The sequence below is a fragment of the Pseudophryne corroboree genome, chromosome 7 (assembly GCF_028390025.1).
Source record: "Pseudophryne corroboree isolate aPseCor3 chromosome 7, aPseCor3.hap2, whole genome shotgun sequence".
Classification (NCBI taxonomy): Eukaryota; Metazoa; Chordata; class Amphibia; order Anura; family Myobatrachidae; genus Pseudophryne; species Pseudophryne corroboree.
The window spans coordinates 373,588,448-373,611,320 of NC_086450.1; the positions used below are offsets into that span (position 1 = coordinate 373,588,448).

General features: G+C 44.1%; 1 long non-coding RNA gene across 4 annotated transcripts in view; it reads left to right on the forward strand.

Annotated features, from left to right (window-relative positions):
* LOC134945314 (uncharacterized) overlaps positions 1-14,664 on the forward strand; it is a 42,781-nt gene extending 28,117 nt beyond the window's left edge. For 3 of the 4 annotated variants that reach the window (XR_010182093.1, XR_010182095.1, XR_010182096.1), the window contains 2 exons: positions 12,786-12,921; positions 14,433-14,664. This is a non-coding gene — a long non-coding RNA (uncharacterized LOC134945314). Of the gene's footprint in view, positions 1-12,785; positions 12,922-14,287 lie in introns of all 4 variants that reach the window. The other variant, XR_010182094.1, reaches the window with a different exon arrangement.
* Positions 14,665-22,873: the final 8,209 nt, after the last annotated feature.

Genomic DNA, 22,873 nt, shown 5'->3' on the forward strand with positions numbered 1-22,873 from the left:
AACGTATGCTAGGTCTGTTTAAAAATTAAACAAGGGTTATAAGTAGTTCCTAAATAACATAAACCTTCGGAGTTCGGGGAGAGCCACTCATAAACCTTTCTTCCACATATATTAATGAGCTCTTTATCTGCAGTGTCTGAATAGCCATTGTCTGATTGTTCCTGATTACCTCTGAACTCCATAACTACTAGACCTTTGATTTTTCTCTGATTTTAACAAACTGATTGGCTAATCCTGGGATCCTATAAGGAAATCACTTCTTCCTCCAGAACCAGTTCCAGTCCCACACTCGACTCTTCATAAAAAAAACTTGCAAAAATAGAATATCCTGAAAAAAAATGTTTGTCAGCGGGAAAGAGAGAAAAGAGAAATAGAACAAAACAATTCTTGTTCATAACAAATCAATTACAATGACTGGTCTTTCTGCAATCCTTTAGTACGCTCAGGTAGTGTTCAACAGTGCCGCCTCTCAGTCTTCACTGAACAGAGTCTCTGATGATACTTTTACGATCTCACTCCATTTACGAGTTCCTTCCGGACTACCGACTTTCCTGCAATGGGAATCGTGGACCTCTCTCAGCTACTTTCACTGGGATAATGCTTTCAACAAAACTTGGTATGGTCCTTCCCACCTGTCTATTAGGCAACCTGAGCGTAAGAACAATCACACAGTCTCTTGGTTCACAATCAAGACAGTTAGTATTTGGCATACCAGCAATCAACAGTTTCAAGTTCTTTTGTCAAGTTCTCAAATGCTGGCTCATCTCAATAAGGTACTGTACTGTCAACCTCATTGGTGTATTTCTGATCATTGTGCGGATCAATCATGACATGAGGTTGTCTTCCAAATACAACCCCCCCAAAAAAACACAAATACTAAAACAAAAACAAAAACAAATTTCGAAGAGGGTGATTCCTTGAGGGAAGATCTGGGAGTGGTTCCGATGCTACATAATACTAGTGGCAGTATCTATGATCACAATAGTACAATTTCAAGCTTTGCTTCTACTTCTAGGGGTACCATTATCTACACACAAATTTCTGCGCAATTTTTCTTTACGGTAAACACAGCAGCATCCGTGGCAGCAGGAAATGCCTCTACCCAGTTTGAGAAAACATCATTGCACACCAATACATAACAATAATTCCTAAAGGGTGTTAACTGTACGAAGTCGATTTGTATTTCCTGAAAAGATCCATCTGCAGGAGGGATATGGGATGGCTCTGTTGGTATTGCTTTACCAATATTCTTCCTCAAGCAAGCAAGACAGGTCGTTGCTCTCTTACTTGCATGAGAATAGAATCCTGGCGCACACCAGTAGGCTCTCATCAGCCTGCACATACCCTCTTTGCCTGGATGAGTCAGACCGTGTGCCACCTCAGCTAGACTTGGAAGGTATGCTCTGGGGACTACTGGCTTACCGTGTCCACCTGTCCACAGTCCTGAGGACTCCTGGCCATACCCCTTTGTCCTCCAGACTGCCTTTTCCTGTAGGGAACACACATTTTTCAATCTTAATTTAACTGTTGTGTGTTTGCAGTGTAGAGTACCATAAGCATAACTCAAAAAAAAAGGAAAAAAGAAACATCTCTAGAGGAGAGAAGGAAGAAGAAAATGAAAAAGAAAATGTCAGGTTTGCCATTCACCAACAGGCATATCATTGTCTATACAAAATTTCCCTCCACCAGTATTCCCATTCTCCACCCTTTGTACATGACAAGGCACACTGCAGTAGTACTGGTGTTATCGTGCTGTTGAGATATACTGGGTTTGGGCAGAACTCTGAAGGACCTAGGCATGTGGAGTTTGAACTGTACTTGGGTCCATGTATTGTACCACCCTGTGTGAACGCAAAAGATGAAGAGGAAACTGTAGAGAAACAGAATAGAGGTTGGTGACAGATGAGTTTGTAGAGGTAAAGAAGGTTTTATAAAAATTTGACAACTGGATTGGGCACTACGGGGAAGTGATTCTCTACTTGGTCTACTCCCCTTAAAAAAATTCTGTGTTTGTCGTATCGCTATTGGGATTATCCCAGCCATCAATGCAGTGCACTTTCCATCCTAAGTTCATAGGGAACTCGGTATCTGTGAGATAATTTCCTCTACCTGTCATGGACATGCATCTAGAACAGTAGAATGCGACATTAGTCTTCGTGGGTGTCTAACATACTTTGTACTTCCTGAGCGGGAGCACAGTATATGTACATCATATCTAACAAAATTACGTTAATCAGGGGCCATTTCTGCTAGGAAAAAGAAGCAAAAGTTTAGAGGCCCCATCTTAACCCCAGCAAGTTTTGTCAAAGGGTAATGTTGCATTTATTTTGTTCTTCCCATTAGCCGAATCTGTGTTTTCTATACGGCTTATGATTCCTTACTATATGTCCCTTGGTCCCGTCTATGTGTTTAATAATGTGGCTTGTGTTTTCTGTCTAGGGGGTCTATATTGACTATGTGTCTTACTACTCCTACAATCTCTGGCAAAATGCCCTTCCTTCCTACAAGTGTAACATATTATTGACCATTAGGGATCTGGGGTTTGGACTGATGGGTCTTTCCTGTATGTGCTAGTATACTTACCGTCCTCAACCTCTCCACCTGTTGTTCTCTGCACCTAGCACTATTCTTGTGATGTTCAATAGCACACTATCTAAGATTAGCTACTGTGACCCCTTTCCAATTTTGCAAAGAAGTCTGCACCATGACCCTCAATGCCTTATTGAGCCTGTCCATTTGCACAGAGACAACCACCTAACATTTGCCGAATTAGTGTTTACCGGTGATCTTATCCAGATGGAGAGTTTTCTATTACTGCAAGAGACAAAAAAAAAAAGTTAAACAAGCTTCTAGGTCATGCAAAGTATTCATTCAATCCTTCTCATCCTGAATTAAGGGTCTGTACATGGTCTAACAAACATTTCCGAGCTCATCTTGACTAGGGGCATTACTAGGAATGAATACTTCTTATATGGTAACTGAAAGAAATACCCGGGGGTTACCTTGTCTCTGTCCGCTTTACTAATGTGCAGACAGATTTTTCTCCATTTCTGACGTTACTTTCTTGATTTTTTTATTGTTTTTTTATTTTGGGGTTTTACTATATATGTACACAAATGATACCATACTTACCTGTTCCACTGGTCTCAGACACTTCCCCCACAGGCTACTGCTCTTCTTTTACCGGTTGGATACTCCTCTGGGTGCATGAGAAATAGCTGAAAACAATCAGGTCACCTTCAACCTCCTAAATAAAACTTCAACATTCATTAGTACATATATAGGTTACAGTCATATTTTTCATATTTTCTATAGTTTGTATGCTGGCCGTAACTGCTTCCACATCTACATATGGCGGTGTACTTGCATTCTCTTTTTTTCTTCCTACTTGTTTATTGTTGCTACAAGTTCAAACAGTTCTTATATTTCCATTCTTGTCTTATATGACTTTGGTTAGACATACCACCTGCAATACCTTAGGATCAAACTCACCAACCCCTCTTGCTGCCACAGGTTTAAACACTTTGTATGTCTGACCCTTTGTTTTCTGGATTTTATCAGACATATTTTACTGCTTACATTCTGCAGTACCTCTGGTTCAAAGCTGCCCACCGTAGGGAATGGTACCCTATCTTTGTCAGTCATACGTACCCATTCGTCACAATAAACTTCAGCATGTGGACAATATTTCCCACACATAATATACCTCGTTGACCCCTTGGGCCGCGGCTCTTCAGCCTGAACCCTGGCTAAACGTCCCTTAGTTGAGCAACTGGCTCCCATAATTGTGGGCCTTTTCCCACAAACACCAAAATACTCAATATAAGGCTACAGTGAAAGTTCTCCGAGCGCTTTCACCCACTCTCGCCCACGTTGGCCAGTACTACCATACACTGTCGATAGCGAAGGCGGTGTACCCAACCTAGGGCCCCTAATTGACCTATATTTTCTGGAAGTTTTTAGGAATAACTTACCCTTTCCAGTAAAGTATCTGTCGTTGGAGACTTTCTTGAGAGAGACCAGCGAAAACTCCCTATGCACTTTTTATACACAAATCACGCTTGCGTATGCTGTATACAGCGCGAATGATACCGCGATTTTACGCAAAAGCTCGTAAAAGGGGTATCAAGTTGCGCTATATATCGCACCCACAAACGCGCGGTCCAATCGCACAGCGTACAGGTACTTGTTACCTATCCGCCGTACGACCACTGGAATCGAATCACAAGCTGCGAAACCTCAGCCGGAGCGTATCAAAAAAACTACATGGGTCACACAGTTCACAATTCACAATTCCCTACCATGCTCCTGTGTAAGTCTCTTCACGACTTACGTATTCCAAATCCTACACTAACGTGAGTCAGCCGCCTCACGCCACCAAGCCTCCACTCACTTGGTGTACCGAACGACGGGATCCCGAATTCCGGGGATCGAATCCACTCACTCCTACATTCGCTCACTCAAATACATTTTGTTTTTCTGTACAGAAAATTTTCACTCGTTCTGATTGGCAGCTTTACCCCCAGAGGCAATACAGTTTAAACAAAAGTTTTATACTAATCTGCTTTAGAAACCGGGTAGTTTTGTGCTACTGTAGCATGGCTACTATCCCACCTTAATTGAACAAATATCGTGTGGTTTTATTATGCGCACACAACCCTACGCAAGCTTGCGTAATTACACAACCATGCGTACCCCTATGCCACGTGTGCGGCCTTGCGCCATGTGCACATTTTTGTAAGCTGTCCTCACGGGCCGTACCACGTGTACCAATGTGCGTACGCAATAAAACAAACCACAGTCTCTATAAATGTCAGCAATACTAACTATAATTGCCCACTTAGCACAACAACCAGTTTTTTTCTTAACAACTGGGCCAGAACTTCGTTTCATGTCTATAATTACTCCCTTAAATACATTTATTTCAAATTTACCTATATAGCAACAAATGTATCCGATTTCACACAGATCTAAATGAATCTAGCAATAATCAATAATTTAAATGATATGATTCAGATTGGATAGCTATCTTGCAGAACATACACTGATATAAATATACACATACTTATAATAATATTATATATATGTACCATTCACTGGTCTCCTGAGACACCTTACCTCTTATTTGCATATCAAAGCTATGTGCTTTTGCCTGTCTGTAAAAGTGGTTGAACCAGTTAATTAGCATTTCAATGCCTATTTTATAGCAAACAGAGAGTTAACTAAATCCTGGGGAAGAAGAAGAAAGAAAAAAAAAGTATATTTCTTTTCTTTTTTTTGTGTGTGCAATTTCTTACACCAAGCCAAGCATTTATCTCACCATTAACTCTCACTAGGCCCAATTGAAACTATTTGTAATTGACTATGGCATGGGTTAAATAAATGCATTGGTAACTCATAAATGGTGCTTGATGTGACCAAGGAAACTGATTGTTCTGAGCAGACTGAAAATCAGCTATTTAGAAAATGACCTTCCTAAAATGGCCTACTCCCCTTCCACATCCATGAGGTTTACACAAAATGGTGGACAGGCCATGTGGTTAGTCCAAAATGGAGGACAGACCATGCGGCTTCCTTTGTCACAAAGAAATCACACATTATACAAGCACCAGAAGTTATTTTAGGCCTGAGTTAAAAAAAACTATATCAAGGCTATGCAGCAACTTTTAAATGTACTTTTAAACCTACTTAACAGATAAACAATCCAATCTGAATCAAACACAATATGACTTATTTGAACTTTGTTTTGCAACAATAAAAATAAATGTTAGCATTTTAAATATTATGAGAAACGCATTGTCCCTTGAAATTTCATATCATTGGCTTACTGATATCACAACAATACACACGGATATGATTTTCTCAGCTTTGCGATGCGTCCACCACAAGCTGATCGACCACAGCGTTGCGTTTATAATGTACAGTGCATCATTAAGACCATGATATCCCGTTAGAGTCCTCATCTGTAAATGCCAAATTGTTTCCTTAAAAATATTTAAAATGCCAGCTCTAATATATATTGTAAACGCCTGCACCTCTTATTACCATGTGCCATGAATGTACGCTATACATAGCAAAACACTGCATCCCATAAGAGAAAACAATACACCCACACATTATCTGAGTTCCAAAGCTCATTGATGTATATATTTGTTATTAAAAGGATATGGATTCAATATATTACAATGTATAGTATACACATAATTACAAGATTACAATTTATACAGTAAGCAGTTAATACATACAGTTACAGTTACAGGCCAGCATACAATACCATTATCTTTCTCATATAAATTCGTCTCTCCATATCACTCTCTCTCTCTCTCTGTAAAATCATGCAGGCACTCCATCCTCGTCTGGGACAAAAACAGCAACTAACCTCCTGTGTGATCAGCAATGTGTTATCTAGTTTTGGGGGGAGGGGACTTTCTCATTTATGATGAGTCACTGGTTTGTTCGTGTGCTGAACAGGTTCAGCCTTGGGGACGTCTGAGGGGGCTGGCCTGAGCTTCCTGTCCATTGTACTAATAAGAGTGATTTTAGCTTTCATATATTTAATCATAACTATTTGTTGCAATGTCCTACAACTTAATAACAAGTATCAAATGAATCTACACATTAATCTGGTTGCTTAAATAACAAATATGATAGGCGTATCTGGCTTCGTTCAAATAATACACATACATGACATTACTTCATTATATAATTTTAAATCATCATGATGTCTGGCGCTTGATATTATTACAATTATGTACTGTATGAAATAAGTGTCGAATCCATCTCTGTGGCATGTCCGTGTAAATGCGTGTGTTACCATATATTGCTGTGCTCGCTGCGCGTATTTGCAAGTATAGCGACCTATAATGTGTAGAGTTTGTATGTTCTTTTTATGTAATATGTTTTACTTCGACAGTGTTATGAACCATAGAGAGGCAGGTATACTCTTTTTCGATTGGATTCAATGCTTGCCAGGCATCTATGAGGTTAAGTCTCTTGGCAAGCCAAGGAACACCCAATTTGGGAAGGGGCCTAGACCGACTATTTTAGTGTGATTTATCTAGATATAAAGAGGAGATTAAATTAAAATCTCCACAGAGAATTAATGAAGAAAGGTCACAATTATAAAGTTTAGTCATAACTGAGGTGAGAAAGGTTTTCTTATAAGCATTAGGTGCGTATACGTAACATATGTGATAAAGTTTACAACCCATTTTAAATTGTATAATTACATTTCTCTGACGTCCTAGTGGATGCTGGGGACTCCGTCAGGACCATGGGGAATAGCGGCTCCGCAGGAGACAGGGCACAAAAGTAAAAGCTTTAGGATCAGGTGGTGTGCACTGGCTCCTCCCCCCATGACCCTCCTCCAAGCCTCAGTTAGATTTTTGTGCCCGGCCGAGAAGGGTGCAATCTAGGTGGCTCTCCTAAAGAGCTGCTTAGAGTAAAAGTTTTGTTAGGTTTTTTATTTTCAGTGAGTCCTGCTGGCAACAGGCTCACTGCATCGAGGGACTTAGGGGAGAGAAGTGAACTCACCTGCGTGCAGGATGGATTGGCTTCTTAGGCTACTGGACACCATTAGCTCCAGAGGGAGTCGGAACACAGGTCTCACCCTGGGGTTCGTCCCGGAGCCGCGCCGCCGACCCCCTTGCAGATGCCGAAAAGTGAAGAGGTCCAGAAACCGGCGGCAGAAGACTTTTCAGTCTTCATAAGGTAGCGCACAGCACTGCAGCTGTGCGCCATTGTTGTCAGCACACTTCATAGCAGCGGTCACTGAGGGTGCAGGGCGCTGGGGGGGGCGCCCTGGGCAGCAATGATAGTACCTTATTCTGGCTAAAAATACATCACATATAGCCCCTGGGGGCTATATGGATGTATTTAACCCCTGCCAGGTCTCAGAAAAACGGGAGAAGAAGCCCGCCGAAAAGGGGGCGGGGCCTATTCTCCTCAGCACACAGCGCCATTTTCCCTCACAGAAATGCTGGTGGGAAGGCTCCCAGGCTCTCCCCTGCACTGCACTACAGAAACAGGGTTAAAACAGAGAGGGGGGGCACTTATTTGGCGATATGACTATATATATTAAAATGCTATAAGGGGAAAAACACTTATATAAAGGTTGTCCCTGTATAATTATAGCGTTTTTGGTGTGTGCTGGCAAACTCTCCCTCTGTCTCCCCAAAGGGCTAGTGGGGTCCTGTCCTCTATCAGAGCATTCCCTGTGTGTGTGCTGTGTGTCGGTACATGTGTGTCGACATGTATGAGGACGATGTTGGTGAGGAGGCGGAGCAATTGCCTGTAATGGTGATGTCACTCTCTAGGGAGTCGACACCGGAATGGATGGCTTATTTAAGGAATTACGTGATAATGTCAACACGCTGCAAGGTCGGTTGACGACATGAGACGGCCGGCAAACCAATTAGTACCTGTCCAGGCGTCTCAAACACCGTCAGGGGCGTTAAAACGTCCTTTTACCTCAGTCGGTCGACACAGACACGGACACTGACTCCAGTGTCGACGGTGAAGAAACAAACGTATTTTCCTTTAGGGCCACACGTTTCTTGTTAAGGGCAATGAAGGAGGTGTTACATATTTCTGATACTACAAGTACCACAAAAAAGGGTATTATGTGGAGTGTGAAAAAACTACCTGTAGTTTTTCCTGAATCAGATAAATTAAATGAAGTGTGTGATGATGCGTGGGTTTCCCCCGATAGAAAATTATTGGCGGTATACCCTTTCCCGCCAGAAGTTAGGGCGCGTTGGGAAACACCCCTTAGGGTGGATAAGGCGCTCACACGCTTATCAAAACAAGTGGCGGTACCGTCTCCAGATAGGGCCGCCCTCAAGGAGCCAGCTGATAGGAGGCTGGAAAATATCCTAAAAAGTATATACACACATACTGGTGTTATACTGCGACCAGCGATCGCCTCAGCCTGGATGTGCAGCGCTGAGGTGGCTTGGTCGGATTCCCTGACTGAAAATATTGATACCCTTGACAGGGACAGTATTTTATTGACTATAGAGCATTTAAAGGATGCATTTCTATATATGCGAGATGCACAGAGGGATATTTGCACTCTGGCATCAAGAGTAAGTGCGATGTCCATATCTGCCAGAAGTTGTTTATGGACACGACAGTGGTCAGGTGATGCAGATTCCAAACGGCACATGGAAGTATTGCCGTATAAAGGAGAAAAAGACAATGTCTTTTCAGCCTCAGTCCTTTCGTCCCCATAAGGGCAAGCGGGCAAAAGGCCAGTCATATCTGCCATGGGATAGAGGAAAGGGAAGAAGACTGCAGCAGGCAGCCCATTCCCAGAAACAGAAGCCCTCCACCGCTTCTGCCAAGTCCTCAGCATGACGCTGGGGCCGTACAAGCGGACTCAGGTGCGGTGGGGGGGGTCGTCTCAAGAGTTTCAGCACGCAGTGGGCTCACTCGCAAGTGGACCCCTGGATCCTACAAGTAGTATCCCAGGGGTACAGATTGGAAATTCGAGACGTCTCCCCCTCGCAGGTTCCTGAAGTCTGCTTTACCAACGTCTCCCTCCGACAGGGAGGCAGTAGTGGAAACAATTCACAAGCTGTATTCCCAGCAGGTGATAATCAAAGTACCCCTCCTACAACAAGGAAAGGGGTATTATTCCACACTATATTGTGGTACTGAAGCCAGACGGCTCGGTGAGACCTATTCTAAATCTGAAATAGTTGAACACTTACATACAAAGGTTCAAATCAAGATGGAGTCACTCAGAGCAGTGATAGCGAACCAGGAAGAAGGGGACTATATGGTGTCCCGGTACATCAGGGATGCTTACCTCCATGTCCCAATTTGCCCTTCTCACCAAGGGTACCTCAGGTTCGTGGTACAGAACTGTCACTATCAGTTTCAGACGCTGCCGGTTGGATTGTCCACGGCACCCCGGGTCCTTACCAAGGTAATGGCCGAAATGATGATTCTTCTTCAAAGAAAATGGACGATCTCCTGATAGGGGCAAGGTCCAGAGAACAGTTGGAGGTCGGAGTAGCACTATCTCAAGTAGTTCTACGACAGCACGGGTGGATTCTAAATATTCCAAAACCGCAGCTGTTTCCGACGACACGTCTGCTGTTCCTAGGGATGATTCTGGACACAGTCCAGAAAAAGGTGTTTCTCCCGGAGAAAAAAGCCAGGGAGTTATCCGAGCTAGTCAGGAACCTCCTAAAACCAGGAAAAGTGTCAGTGCATCATTGCACAAGGGTCCTGGAAAAAATGGTGGCTTCTTACGAAGCGATTCCATTCGGTAGATTTCACGCAAGAACTTTTCAGTGGGATCTGCTGGAAAAATGGTCCGGATCGCATCTTCAGATGCATCAGCGGATAACCCTGTCTCCAAGGACAAGGGTGTTTCTTCTGCGGTGGCTGCAGAGTGCTCATCTACTAAAGGGCCGCAGACTCGGCATTCAGGACTGGGTCCTGGTGACCACGGATGCCAGCCTGAGAGGCTGGGGAGCAGTCACACAGGGAAAAAATTTCCAGGGAGTGTGATCAAGTCTGGAGACTTCTCTCCACATAAATATACTGGAGCTAAGGGCAATTTACAATGTTCTAAGCTTAGCAAGACCTCTGCTTCAAGGTCAGCCGGTATTGATCCAGTGGGACAACATCACGGCAGTCGCCCACGTAAACAGACAGGGCGGCACAAGAAGCAGGAGGGCAATGGCAGAAACTGCAAGGATTCTTCGCTGGGCGAAAAATCATGTGATAGCACTGTCAGCAGTGTTCATTCCGGGAGTGGACAACTGGGAAGCAGACTTCCTCAGCAGGCACGACCTCCACCCGGGAGAGTGGGGACTTCATCGGGAAGTATTCCACATGATTGTGAACCGTTGGGAAAGACCAAAGGTGGACATGATGGCGTCCCGCCTGAACAAAAAACTGGACAGGTATTGCGCCAGGTCAAGAGACCCTCAAGCAATATCTGTGGACGTTTTGGTAACACCGTGGGTGTACCAGTCGGTGTATGTGTTCCCTCCTCTGCTTCTCATAACCAAGGTACTGAGAATTATAAGACGTAGAGGAGTAAGAACTATACTCGTGGCTCCGGATTGGCCAAGAAGGACGTGGCACCCGGAACTTCAAGAAATGCTCACAGAGGACTCATGGCCTCTGCCGCTAAGAAGGGACTTGCTTCAGCAAGTACCAGGTCTGTTCCAAGACTTACCGCGGCTGCGTTTGACAGCATGGCGGTGGAACGCCAGATCCTAAGGGAAAAAGGCATTCCGGAAGAGGTCATTCCTACCCTGGTCAAAGCCAGGAAGGAGGTGACCGCAAAACATTATCACCACATGTGGCGAAAATATGTTGCGTGGTGTGAGGCCAGGAAGGCCCCACGAAGAAATTTCAACTCGGTCGATTCCTGCATTTGCAGCAAACAGGAGTGTCTATGGGCCTCAAATTGGGGTCCATTAAGGTTCAAATTTCGGCCCTGTAAATTTTCTTCCAGAAAGAATTGGCTTCAGTTCCTGAAGTCCAGAAGTTTGTCAAGGGAGTATTGCATATACAACCCCCTTTTTGTGCCTCCAGTGGCACTGTGGGATCTCAACGTAGTTCTGGGATTCCTCAAATCACATTTTAAACCGCTCAAATCTGTGGATTTGAAATATCTCACATGGAAAGTGACCATGCTGTTGGCCCTGGCCTCGGCCAGGCGAGTGTCAGAATTGGCGGCTTTGTCTCACAAAAGCCATATCTGATTGTCCATTCGGACAGGGCAGAACTGCGGACTCGTCCCCAGTTTCTTCCTAAGGTGGTGTCAGCGTTTCACCTGAACCAGCTTATTGTGGTACCTGCGGCTACTAGGGACTTGGAGGACTCCAAGTTGCTAGATGTTGTCAGGGCCCTGAAAATATAGGTTTCCAGGACGGCTGGAGTCAGGAAAACTGACTCGCTGTTATCCTGTATGCACCCAACAAACTGGGTGCTCTTGCTTCTAAGCAGACGATTGCTCGTTGGATTTGTAGCACATTTCAACTTGCACATTCTGTGGCAGGCCTGCCACAGCCTAAATCTGTCAAGGCCCATTCCACAAGGAAGGTGGGCTCATCCTGGGCAGCTGCCCGGGGGGTCTCGGCATTACAACTCTGCCGAGCAGCTACGTGGTCGGGGGAGAACACGTTTGTAAAATTCTACAAATTTGATACCCTGGCTAAAGAGGACCTGGAGTTCTTTCATTCGGTGCTGCAGAGTCATCCGCACTCTCCCGCCCGTTTGGGAGCTTTGGTATAATCCCCATGGTCCTGACGGAGTCCCCAGCATCCACTAGGACGTCAGAGAAAATAAGATTTTACTTACCGATAAATCTATTTCTCGTAGTCCGTAGTGGATGCTGGGCGCCCATCCCAAGTGCGGATTGTCTGCAATACTTGTACATAGTTATTGTTACAAAAATCGGGTTATTATTGTTGTGAGCCATCTTTTCAGAGGCTCCGCTGTTATCATGCTGTTAACTGGGTTCAGATCACAGGTTGTACAGTGTGATTGGTGTGGCTGGTAGGAGTCTTACCCGGGATTCAAAATCCTTCCTTATTGTGTACGCTCGTCCGGGCACAGTATCCTAACTGAGGCTTGGAGGAGGGTCATGGGGGGAGGAGCCAGTGCACACCACCTGATCCTAAAGCTTTTACTTTTGTGCCCTGTCTCCTGCGGAGCCGCTATTCCCCATGGTCCTGACGGAGTCCCCAGCATCCACTACGGACTACGAGAAATAGATTTATCGTAAGTAAAATCTTATTATCTGTCATCTGGGTCAGAATCCACCGACAGAACTTCAATGGAAAGAGATCATCTCGCTAAAACAGCCACACCGCAGGACTTCGAATTAAGAGATGCTGCTCCTAATAAGGACCAATTCAACATCTGTCGTTTTTTAGTTTCCTGTAGAACCAGGTGCGTCTCCTGTAAACATGCAATATCAATGCGGTTTTTGTTCAAGTAATATAGTATCTTTCGTCTTTTAGCCGGTGTGTTAATACCCCCTACATTAAAAGTGCATATCCTAACAGTAGCAATACCAAGGAAAAGAAAAATACAATATCTGGCAAACGAAAAGCATGTTATAATATCACATCCCTATGATAGTAAGATGTGATTGGGGAGGGAGGGAAAAACATGAGGAAAGAAGACCACTACAGGGAGTATAGACACAGAGAAATTGAAAAAGAGAAAGTCAGACAGCAGAAAAAGTAGTAATGAGACAAACATTACATGAAAAATGTAAATAATAATAAACAGACTTCGGGTGAAGCAAAAACATTTGGTAATACTAATAATAACCATCAAAACCAACAGAAGGGCGGGACTGCTCCGTTACCGCCAGCGATATTTAGAAAGTATAGCTAGGAGGAAAACAATTATTCAAGCTCACTTAATGATCAATATAACAAGATATTTAGAACAAAGTGGGACAACTCTGCTGAAATCAGTCAGACGTAGCGTAATTAAACCCAAAAGGGACACGGCTGAAACCTGAAAAGAAACGAGAAGAGACAGTCAACCCTCTGGGTCATCCGAAATATCCCGTGCAAGAGTTTCAGCCTCTTCCTTAAGATAGGCTTCAGCGTCTCCGGGGGGTGGTAAAGTCAGTGAAGGAGGATCCTTGAAATATTCTGAGTCGTGCTGGATACAGCATGGCGAATTTACGCTTGTTTTTCACCAGGAAGGCACAAATGGGGTTATAGGCTTTGCGAAGGCGAGAAATTTCCACAGAGTAGTCTTGAAAAATTCCCAAAGCTGAACCTTCCCACTGAAGATCTATTTTGCGAGAAGCCTTCCATATGGCGTTTTTATGGAGAAAGTTCAGGGTTTTGAAAATAACCACACGTGGTCTATTAGATCCTGCTCGTGCCTGGTCTCCCATTCTATGCTGTAAATGAAAAAATTGTTTCCTTAAAAAATATTTAAAATGCCCACTCTAATATATATTGTAAATGCCTGCACCTCTTATTACCATGTGCCATGAATGTGCGCTATACATAGCAAAACACTGCATCCCATAAGAGAAAACAATACACCCACACATTATCTGAGTTCCAAAGCTCATTGATGTATATATTTGTTATTAAAAGGATATGGATTCAAAATATATTACAATGTACAGTATACCTATAGTTACATGGATACAATAGCACAGTAATCAGTTAATACAAAATACATACAGTTACAGGCCAGCATACAATACCATTCTCATTAAGTTATATAAATTCGTCTCTCCATATCACTCTCTCTCTCTCTCTCTCTGTGTAAAATCATGCAGGAACTGGTCTGGCAGCAACTCCCTCATCCTCTGGGACAAAACAGCAACTGCCTCCTGTGTGATCAGCAATGTGTTATCTAGTTTTTGGGGGAGGGGACTTTCTCATTTATGATGAGTCACTAGTCTATTTGTATATGCTCCACAGGTTCAACCTTGAAGACATCCAAAAGGGCTGGCCTGAGCTTCCTGTCCACTACCTGTTTGGAATATCTATTGTTCTAATAAAAGTGATTTTACCTTTCATACATTTAATCATAACTATTTGTTGCAATGTCCTACAACTTAATAACAAGTATCAAATGAATCTACACATTAATCTGGTTGCTTAAATACCAAATATGACAGGTGTATCTGGCTTCATTCAAATAATACACATACATGACATTACTTCATTATATCATTTTAAATCATCATGATGTCTGGCGCTTGATATTATTATAATCATGTACTGTATGAAATAAGTGTCGAATCCATCTCTGTGACATGTCCGTGTAAATGCGTGTGTTACCATATATTGCTGTGCTCGCTGCGCATGTTTGCAAGTATAGTGACTTATATGTGTGTAGAGTTTGTATGTTCTTTCTATGTAATATTTTTTACTTCGACAATGCACACGCACAATCACCATATCTGCACAATCAGCCTCGATGTTTAGCAATTTCGGTAAGGTGTTACGGACAAAGTTTTCCAGTCCCGGGCCCTTAAATGATTCTGGTAAACCTATTATGCGTAAATGGCACCTGCGTGTGCGGTTTTCAATATTGTCCATTTTATCAATAAGATGTTTATTGTCTTTCTCCAGTCACCCCACAGTGGATTTTAATCTTTCAACATCATCCATTGCAACCCCTAAATTTATCTCAGCATTGGGTACCCTGCTAGAGAGCTGTTGCAGTTGCAGGGTGATATCTCCAACTGCTTTCTTCAGCAGAGGGGCCATAGTGTCATGAATGGCTGCTACCATATCTCTATATGTCAGAGAGGCAGTGGGGGAGTCAATATCATCACGCACCTGAAATTGTGAGTCTTCAGAGGCTGGTTTAACTGATTTCTTGGCTGTAGGTTTCACCGGGCTAGAGTCAGCGCTGGGGGTTAAGGACTGTGCAGCGCTGCGTTTTTCCTGTCTGGGAGGCAACGCTGGTGGCGGGATCTTGGACGGGGCCGGTGGGCCCAAAAACTTTTCCATAGTGCACTTATGACGTGCAGCGTTAGCAATCTGGCCTGCATGAGTGACTACACTGGAGTCTGAAGTGGGTAGCTGGCGTGGATGTCAATGGCGGGCAGGGCCACAAAGGCAGAGGGGCACAGCTGTCGGCGGCGCTGGCCGGGGCTGAGGTGCGCTCCGTTGGTGAGCTGTAACGGGGGCTCAGTGTGGAGTAGAGCAGGCAGCGGGCGCTGTTTCCAGCGACGGACCGAGCCGTCGAGTCACGGAGCACGGCCGCCTGCAGCAGCACTGGCCGGATCTGAAGTGCGCCGTATTAGCGCGTAACGGCGGGAACGCTGTGCGGAGCGGGAAAGTGAGGATCGGGTAGCGGGTATTAACCCAAGCAGAGGACCAGGTCTCAGAGGTAGGGTGTCCCGTATGTGAGCGGCAATGTTCACATACAGGACACCGCACACAGGAGCTGCTGCTTACTCCACCATGCCGTCCCCGGAAGTCCTGGATTTAGCAATTTAAAACCAAAACACGTGAGGGTGGTTTGCCAAACCAAAACCAAAACAAGTACATGAATCCAGATCCAAAACCAAAACATGGGGGTCAGTGCTCATCTCTAGTATTTATGCCCAATAGTTAAAAGAGCAATGATTTTATTAGCAGTGTCTTGCTAGTTAAATCATCTCTTTCAAATATATATTTAAATATGCAACATAAACATGATCAGAAGCTAAACCCCTCAGTCTTAAAAACAACAGAATCCAACCTATCGCTAATGAACTCTCCCAGATTCTGCAGGATACACCCAGTTTTTCGGGTAGTCCTCCGCAGCCCCAGAAGAGTGGGCACCCTCCTACATTCTGGCCACTTCCTAGTGAAGTTGTCAATATGGGGAGACAAAAAGAGTGAATCTACTGACTTAGCGGAGAAGGAAGGGCCTAATGGCACGATTCTATGCTAATTGTGACAATTTTAGCCCAGCCCTATGAAAATATGATCCAATCACATAATTTTCCCAGTGAGGAGGCAGGGCATAATGATGCAATTAGCCCAGCCCCACTCCCCATCACCGCTCACATGCTTCTCCACTCCGGGCATCTCCCGGAGAGGAAAGCATTAATGTATGCATGAATGGTCTGTAGTCGGGAGGCAATCAATTTGCCGATGCCGGAATCCCGACAGCCGGCAACGTTACCGGCTCACAGAGGCTATTCCCATCGTGGGTGTCCATGGCACCCATAAAATGGAAATAGATCCTGTGACGAGCGCAGCAAGCTGTCAGGCGAGCGCAGCAAGATCCTGCGGCGAGTGCAGCAAGCTGTCTCCTATGAGGCTGCCGCCTCATAGGAGACAGTTATTAAAGATACTAGAGGACGCTCCTCTAGTATCTTTAATAACTGTCTCCTTTGAGGCGGCGGCCATTTTGGGAGGGTCGTTTTCAGTTGAAGCTTGCAGTGTCCTCTCCCCCCTCCTGTGACAAGGGGGGTCATTCCGAGTTGATTGCTAGCTGCCGTTGTTCGCAACGCAGCGATCAGGCTAAAAATCTGCATTTCTACGCATGCCCTTTGTGGTTTTGCACAGGTTCTAGCAAAGTTTTCCTCCGCACTGGCGGCCGCTAGAAGATTGACAGGAAGGGAGTGTTACTGGGTGTCAACTGACCGTTTTCAGGGAGTGTTTGCAAAAACGCAGGCGTGTCTGGAAAAACGCAGGCATGGCTGGACGTTCGCTGGGCGGGTGTATGACATCAAATCCGGACACGAATAGGCTGAAGTGATCGCAAGCGCTGAGTAGGTTCAGAGCTACTCAGAAACTGCACAAACTGTTTTTGCAGAGCTCGGCTGCACATATGTTCGCACTTCTGCTAAGCTAAAATATACTGCCCAGTGGGCGGCGGCATAGCGTTTGCACGGCTGCTAAAACTAGCCAGCGAGCGATCAACTCGGAATGTGGGCCAATGTTAGAACTCGGGCATGAAAAAGGCGCGAAGCTACCAGAAAGGAGGGAGCGGGGCTACACAGGACCAGGCTGACTGCTATGACAAGGAGAGTAAGAGAGATAGTGTGTGCGTGTGTGCGTGTGTGTGTGTGTGTGTGTGTGTGTGTGTGTGTGTATGGGTATGTGTGCTAATATGGGTCATTGATATGGTGCAAGGGGAATTAATATGGTGCAAGGGGCATTAATATAGTGTTGCTCCATATGTGCACAGGATTTATTTATTTAAATTTTAAATATATATTTTTTTTTTTACTATATATATATATATATATATATATACTTTTTTATTATTATTATTATTATTATTATTATTTTTATTATTTTTAAAGGGGGGGGGGGGGCTGCCTATTGTGTCAGTCCCGGGCCCCACAATTTCTGATGACAGCCCTGCCAGTGGGCATTTCACCACCACTTCGGGTCAGACCTGTGATACTACAGTATTCCGGTGAGTATTTCTACCCTATCCCTGATCCCTGCCCCTAACCCTACCACTGGACCCTAAGCCTAACCCCCTCCCCCTGCAGAGTAACCTTAACTCTCCTGCCTGCAGTCTAACCCTCACGTCACCATTCTGACAATTTTTGCTCATCACATGTGACACTCTGTCGACATTTCAACAATGTTGACAGCATACTTGCTGACATTGTGGTGTTAACATTTTGGCTGTTGAAACTGTCATAAACGACATTATAACTACAACCTATATATTTATTTATTTATTTATATATATACTGTAGATAGATATATAAAGTTTAAAGTCTTTTAACAAGTGAAACACATATTTCTGTAGCTAAATATATTTATTCCCCTACAGCAAAATTGTAAATAAAATACTTGGATGTGTTTCTCTGACAATAAGGTATAGGAGCATAAGCCATTATGACTAGGCAAAGCAGTGGTTATAACATAAATGTGGGTGGAAGAAACATTGAGAACATTGTGCCAGAACTGTATAAATACCCTCTTCTGCTGTGAGGGCATTGGTTGCTGCAATAGGAAGACGTTGGTGGCCTCTAGTGAGCTAATTATAAAAAATAACTAAAATAAACAAGAGGTCTGATTAGCGAAGGCAGAATTGGGATGGTGTCATTTGCAAATCCCATCTATAATGCATATGACGCTGCCCAGAGCAAGACATCTGTGTTCACTCTTAGAAACAGTGGCTAGAAGAATAAAAGAAACCATTTTATATCACCCACACTGTACTTATTCTGCAACATTCTGGGTATTATAGAACATTTATTCATTTCCATAAAGCTGTCTGGGCTTCTGTAGAAAACTGTTACAAAGTTTTTTCCTTTACATTTATTAAAATGCAACATATTCCGTCTACCTTCAGGATTCACTGTAGCTATACTATTACTAAACCCTATGGGGCTGATGCAGATGTGGTTGGAGGGGCAATCGCTGCTGCTTATATGAAAGCAGCAGAGATGCATAGATATGGTATTGCAGCAGCAGGCGTCTGATATAAGTAGACGCCTCCTGCAGGCATTAGTGTTCCGTGCTGCATCACATCACCTGCGCCACCATCGTCTGGCTGTGTGACCCACAGATCTAACAAAGAGGCAAACAATTTTGTAATTTGCGTGCATGCAATTTCGCAATGCGCCTCTTACTGCAGTCATTCACTGGACCTGCGACTGCATACGACTAAGGGTTGGGGTTGGAAAGGGAATGCAGACGTGGGCAATGGTTGTGTAGATGTGACCATACAGTAGGTGCAGTACGGACATGCTGTGGTTGTGTCATTGCGTCCTGCAACTGAAATGACAAAAATGTAGCTGGCTGTAGGGGTCTAGAAACCTGGTGTAAGTGATATTAGTGATGGTCGGACATGTTTGCCATACACCTATATATGCAGACGCAACAAAAATGTTGAAATTGTATTTTAAAAGCCACTTTACAGTGCATTGTACTCTTGTTTTATACATATAAAGAATGCTTCATACTCAGTTGGGGAAGAAAAATCGTACATATATTTTGAAGTGTTGTCATAAAAAAAATTGTCTTCTTTACATCACATTTCTGATGCTATTTAAGTACATCTTATTGGCACTGTCTGGCCACTACCTGTAGCATACCTCCCATCCCAGAGCCGGCCCTAACCAATATGATGCCCTAGGCAAGATTTTAGCTGGTGCCCCCTAGCACCACCGCTAGTTCCGCCTCTGACCCTGCACCCCTTTCCCAGCACCATCACCCCTCACCCATAGCAGTCCTCATTTTGGTGCTCCTACCCCCTATATTTTAAATAGGAACAGTGCGCACATTCGGCGCACAGCCTAAAAAGGTGTGTGTTTTTGCTGGGAAGGGGCATGGTCACACAATAGTACCCCCAATTCAAATTACGCCAGACAGTACTGCAACTTTATTCACATTTTATCATGCGATAGTGTCTCTAATTCACATTATATCACACAGTAGTAATACTTTATCTTATATATGTTACTCCTTACAGTAGTGCTCCTTATTCACATTACATCACACAGTAGTAATACTTTACCTTATATGTTACACCTTACAGTAGTGCCCCTTATTCACATTACATCACACTGAATTGCTCCTTATTCACATTACACCACACCATATTGCACTTTACTCACATTAAACCTCACAGTAGTGTCCTTTCTACACGTTACGCCACACAGTAGAGAACCTTATACACATAATGCCACACATCAGTAATGCCTTTATACACATAATACCACACAGTAATGCCCTTACACATATGACACACATTATTAATGTCCTCATAAACATAATGCGCCTTACACATTATGCCAACATTTATTAATGCCCTTATACACATAATGATACACATAATGTCCCTTACACATATGCTGCACATTATTAGTACCCTTATACACATAATGACACACATAGTACCCCTTACACATATACCACACGTTATTAATACCCTTATACACATAATGACACACATACTGTAGGTGGTCATTCCGAGTTGATCGCTCGCTGCCGATTTTCGCAGTGCAGCAATTAAGTAAAAAAATGGCAAAAATGCGCATGGTACGCATGCGCTATGTACTTTCACACAAAACTTCGTAGATTTACACAAGCTTGAGCAACGTTTTTTCATCACTCGAGTGCTCATAGTGTGATTGACAGGAAGTGGGTGTTTATGGGCGGAAACTGGCCGTTTTCAGGGAGTGTGCTAAAAAATGCAGGCGTGCCAGGTAAAAACGCAGGAGTGGCTGGAGAAACGGGAGAGTGGCTGGCCGAACGCAGGGCGTGTTTGTGATGTCAAACCAGGAACTAAACAGACTGAGGTGATCGCAGTCTAAGAGTAGGTCTGGACCTACTCAGAAACTGCAGCAAATTATTTAGTAGCAGTTCTGCTACTCTTTCGTTCGCTATTCTGCTAAGCTAAGATACACTCCCAGAGGGCAGCGGCCTAGCATGTGCAATGCTGCTAAAAGCAGCTAGCAAGCGAACAACTCGGAAATACCCCCATAGTGCGCCTTACACATTTGCAGCACATTATTAATGTATTTATACACATGACACACATAATGCCCCTTACACATATGCCAAACACTACTGCACAACCAACCCACCCGCACACAGCACTCACACGGCCGCTAACACTGAGACCTCTGCCTCTGCTTGGATACACATGTGTTCTCATAAATCTTGCCTCAATGCGCCATGCAGCAGGAGATGCCTGGCGTGAGTCAGCTGGCAGTTCTGCTAACGTCGGCCACCTTTTTTGATGAAAATGCATCTTATGTGGCTAGGATGCACAAGCAGCTTCTGCTGATTAAAATGATATGCAGCATGCCTATATTCTGTGTGCGACTGTGGCTGTATCTGCATATGAAATGCTACACACAGAATATAGGCATGCCGCATATCATTTTAGTCAGCAGAAGCTGCTGGTGCCCCCAGGCATACCAAATCGCCTAGGAACTTGCCTAGTTTGCCTATGCCTAGGGCCAGCTCTGTCCCAACCATCCTGATTTCAGCAAGGCAGGACCATTTTTGGGGCACTGTTCCGCTGTCCCACCCACGGGCTACAGAGTCCAGTGTGCGGGCAGGAGGCAGGAGACACTGTAAAATGATGTTCAGTGCCGAGAGTTGGTTGGGGGTAGACAAGCAGCTGTCGTAGTGCTGGGCTGCTCCCCAATGTGCTGAGCAAAGGAATATGTGACATTTGGCCACATCCCCTAAAATGATACACCTCAGGTGGCATGACCTAATAGGCGTATGACCAAGCCCCATTCCCTCGAGGCCCCGTCCCCTTTGTGCATGTAGGATCTCACTTTAAACAGTGACAAATTTGGGAGGTATTTTGTAGTGTCTTTCCAATGTTTACTGTAACTTTATTGCATTTTGAGTACTCACAGTGATGCCACATCTCCAGTTGTATTCCAGCCACATCTGATGCAGGTATGTGAAAGGGACGAAGCATCAGCCAGGGCTACCATCAGGGGGGTGATAAAGCTAAATATTTATCGTATATAATACCCTTTATGAGGTCTAAGAACACTGTACGCTATCTACGTATGAAGTACCGTAAGGGTACGCTAGTTGCGTAACAATCGCTTTGCCGTGATCGAGACGCTCAAGCGTCACGTTCACTCACGGCCAAGAGATCACAGGCAGGCACGTTATTGGCTGTTAACTAAAGTAATGATTCGCTATAGCGTAGCGAACGCTCGGGACCACGAGGAGATCACCAGCGGAGCTGACGCTCACTATATTAAACCTTTGTATCTAAACCATAAACAGTGTATTGTGCAGTAAAACCTTAGTGTAATGTTAGAGAGTAAATGCAACACAGTATAACCTTATTACCTTAAAAGCTGTTTGAGCGTCACCGACGCTCTGAGAATACTTAATACTATAAGAAACACACAGATACCGTGCTCAGGGTCCAACGCCTAAAATATATATTATGGATGCTATACTTGCAAAAGAGTTAAACACAATACAAGTCATACACTACAATATAACATAGACTACCTAACCAGATAACTACACAGGAAATACAATACAATACAATTTAAGGGAAAATGAGTGAGAGAGAGAAGGAGAGAGAGAGAAATTGAGAGAGATTGGCCCACAATAACAAGAAGATCAATATAGTTGCGGAGAAACACTTACGCACAAGGGGAAACGATCGCATGCGCCTCGATATCCAGCTCCCGATTATCAGCAATGAGAACCGTTGAAGAGAGTGCACTGGATATGGTCGGCCTGCCTATTTATGCCCCACACACAATACAATTCAATGGTCCCTACAATCTCATTGTTCATTGGACACAGGAATTCGGCTTCGCATTATAACAAAAGGTCATAGGTTGATTCATACAGGTGGGCTGTGACTGCTTCCAACTGTTCAGGTGGGTGGGATACTGAGTTTCCCGCCGCATGACTAAATAAGAACAAATAATAGTAAATGGACATAAACT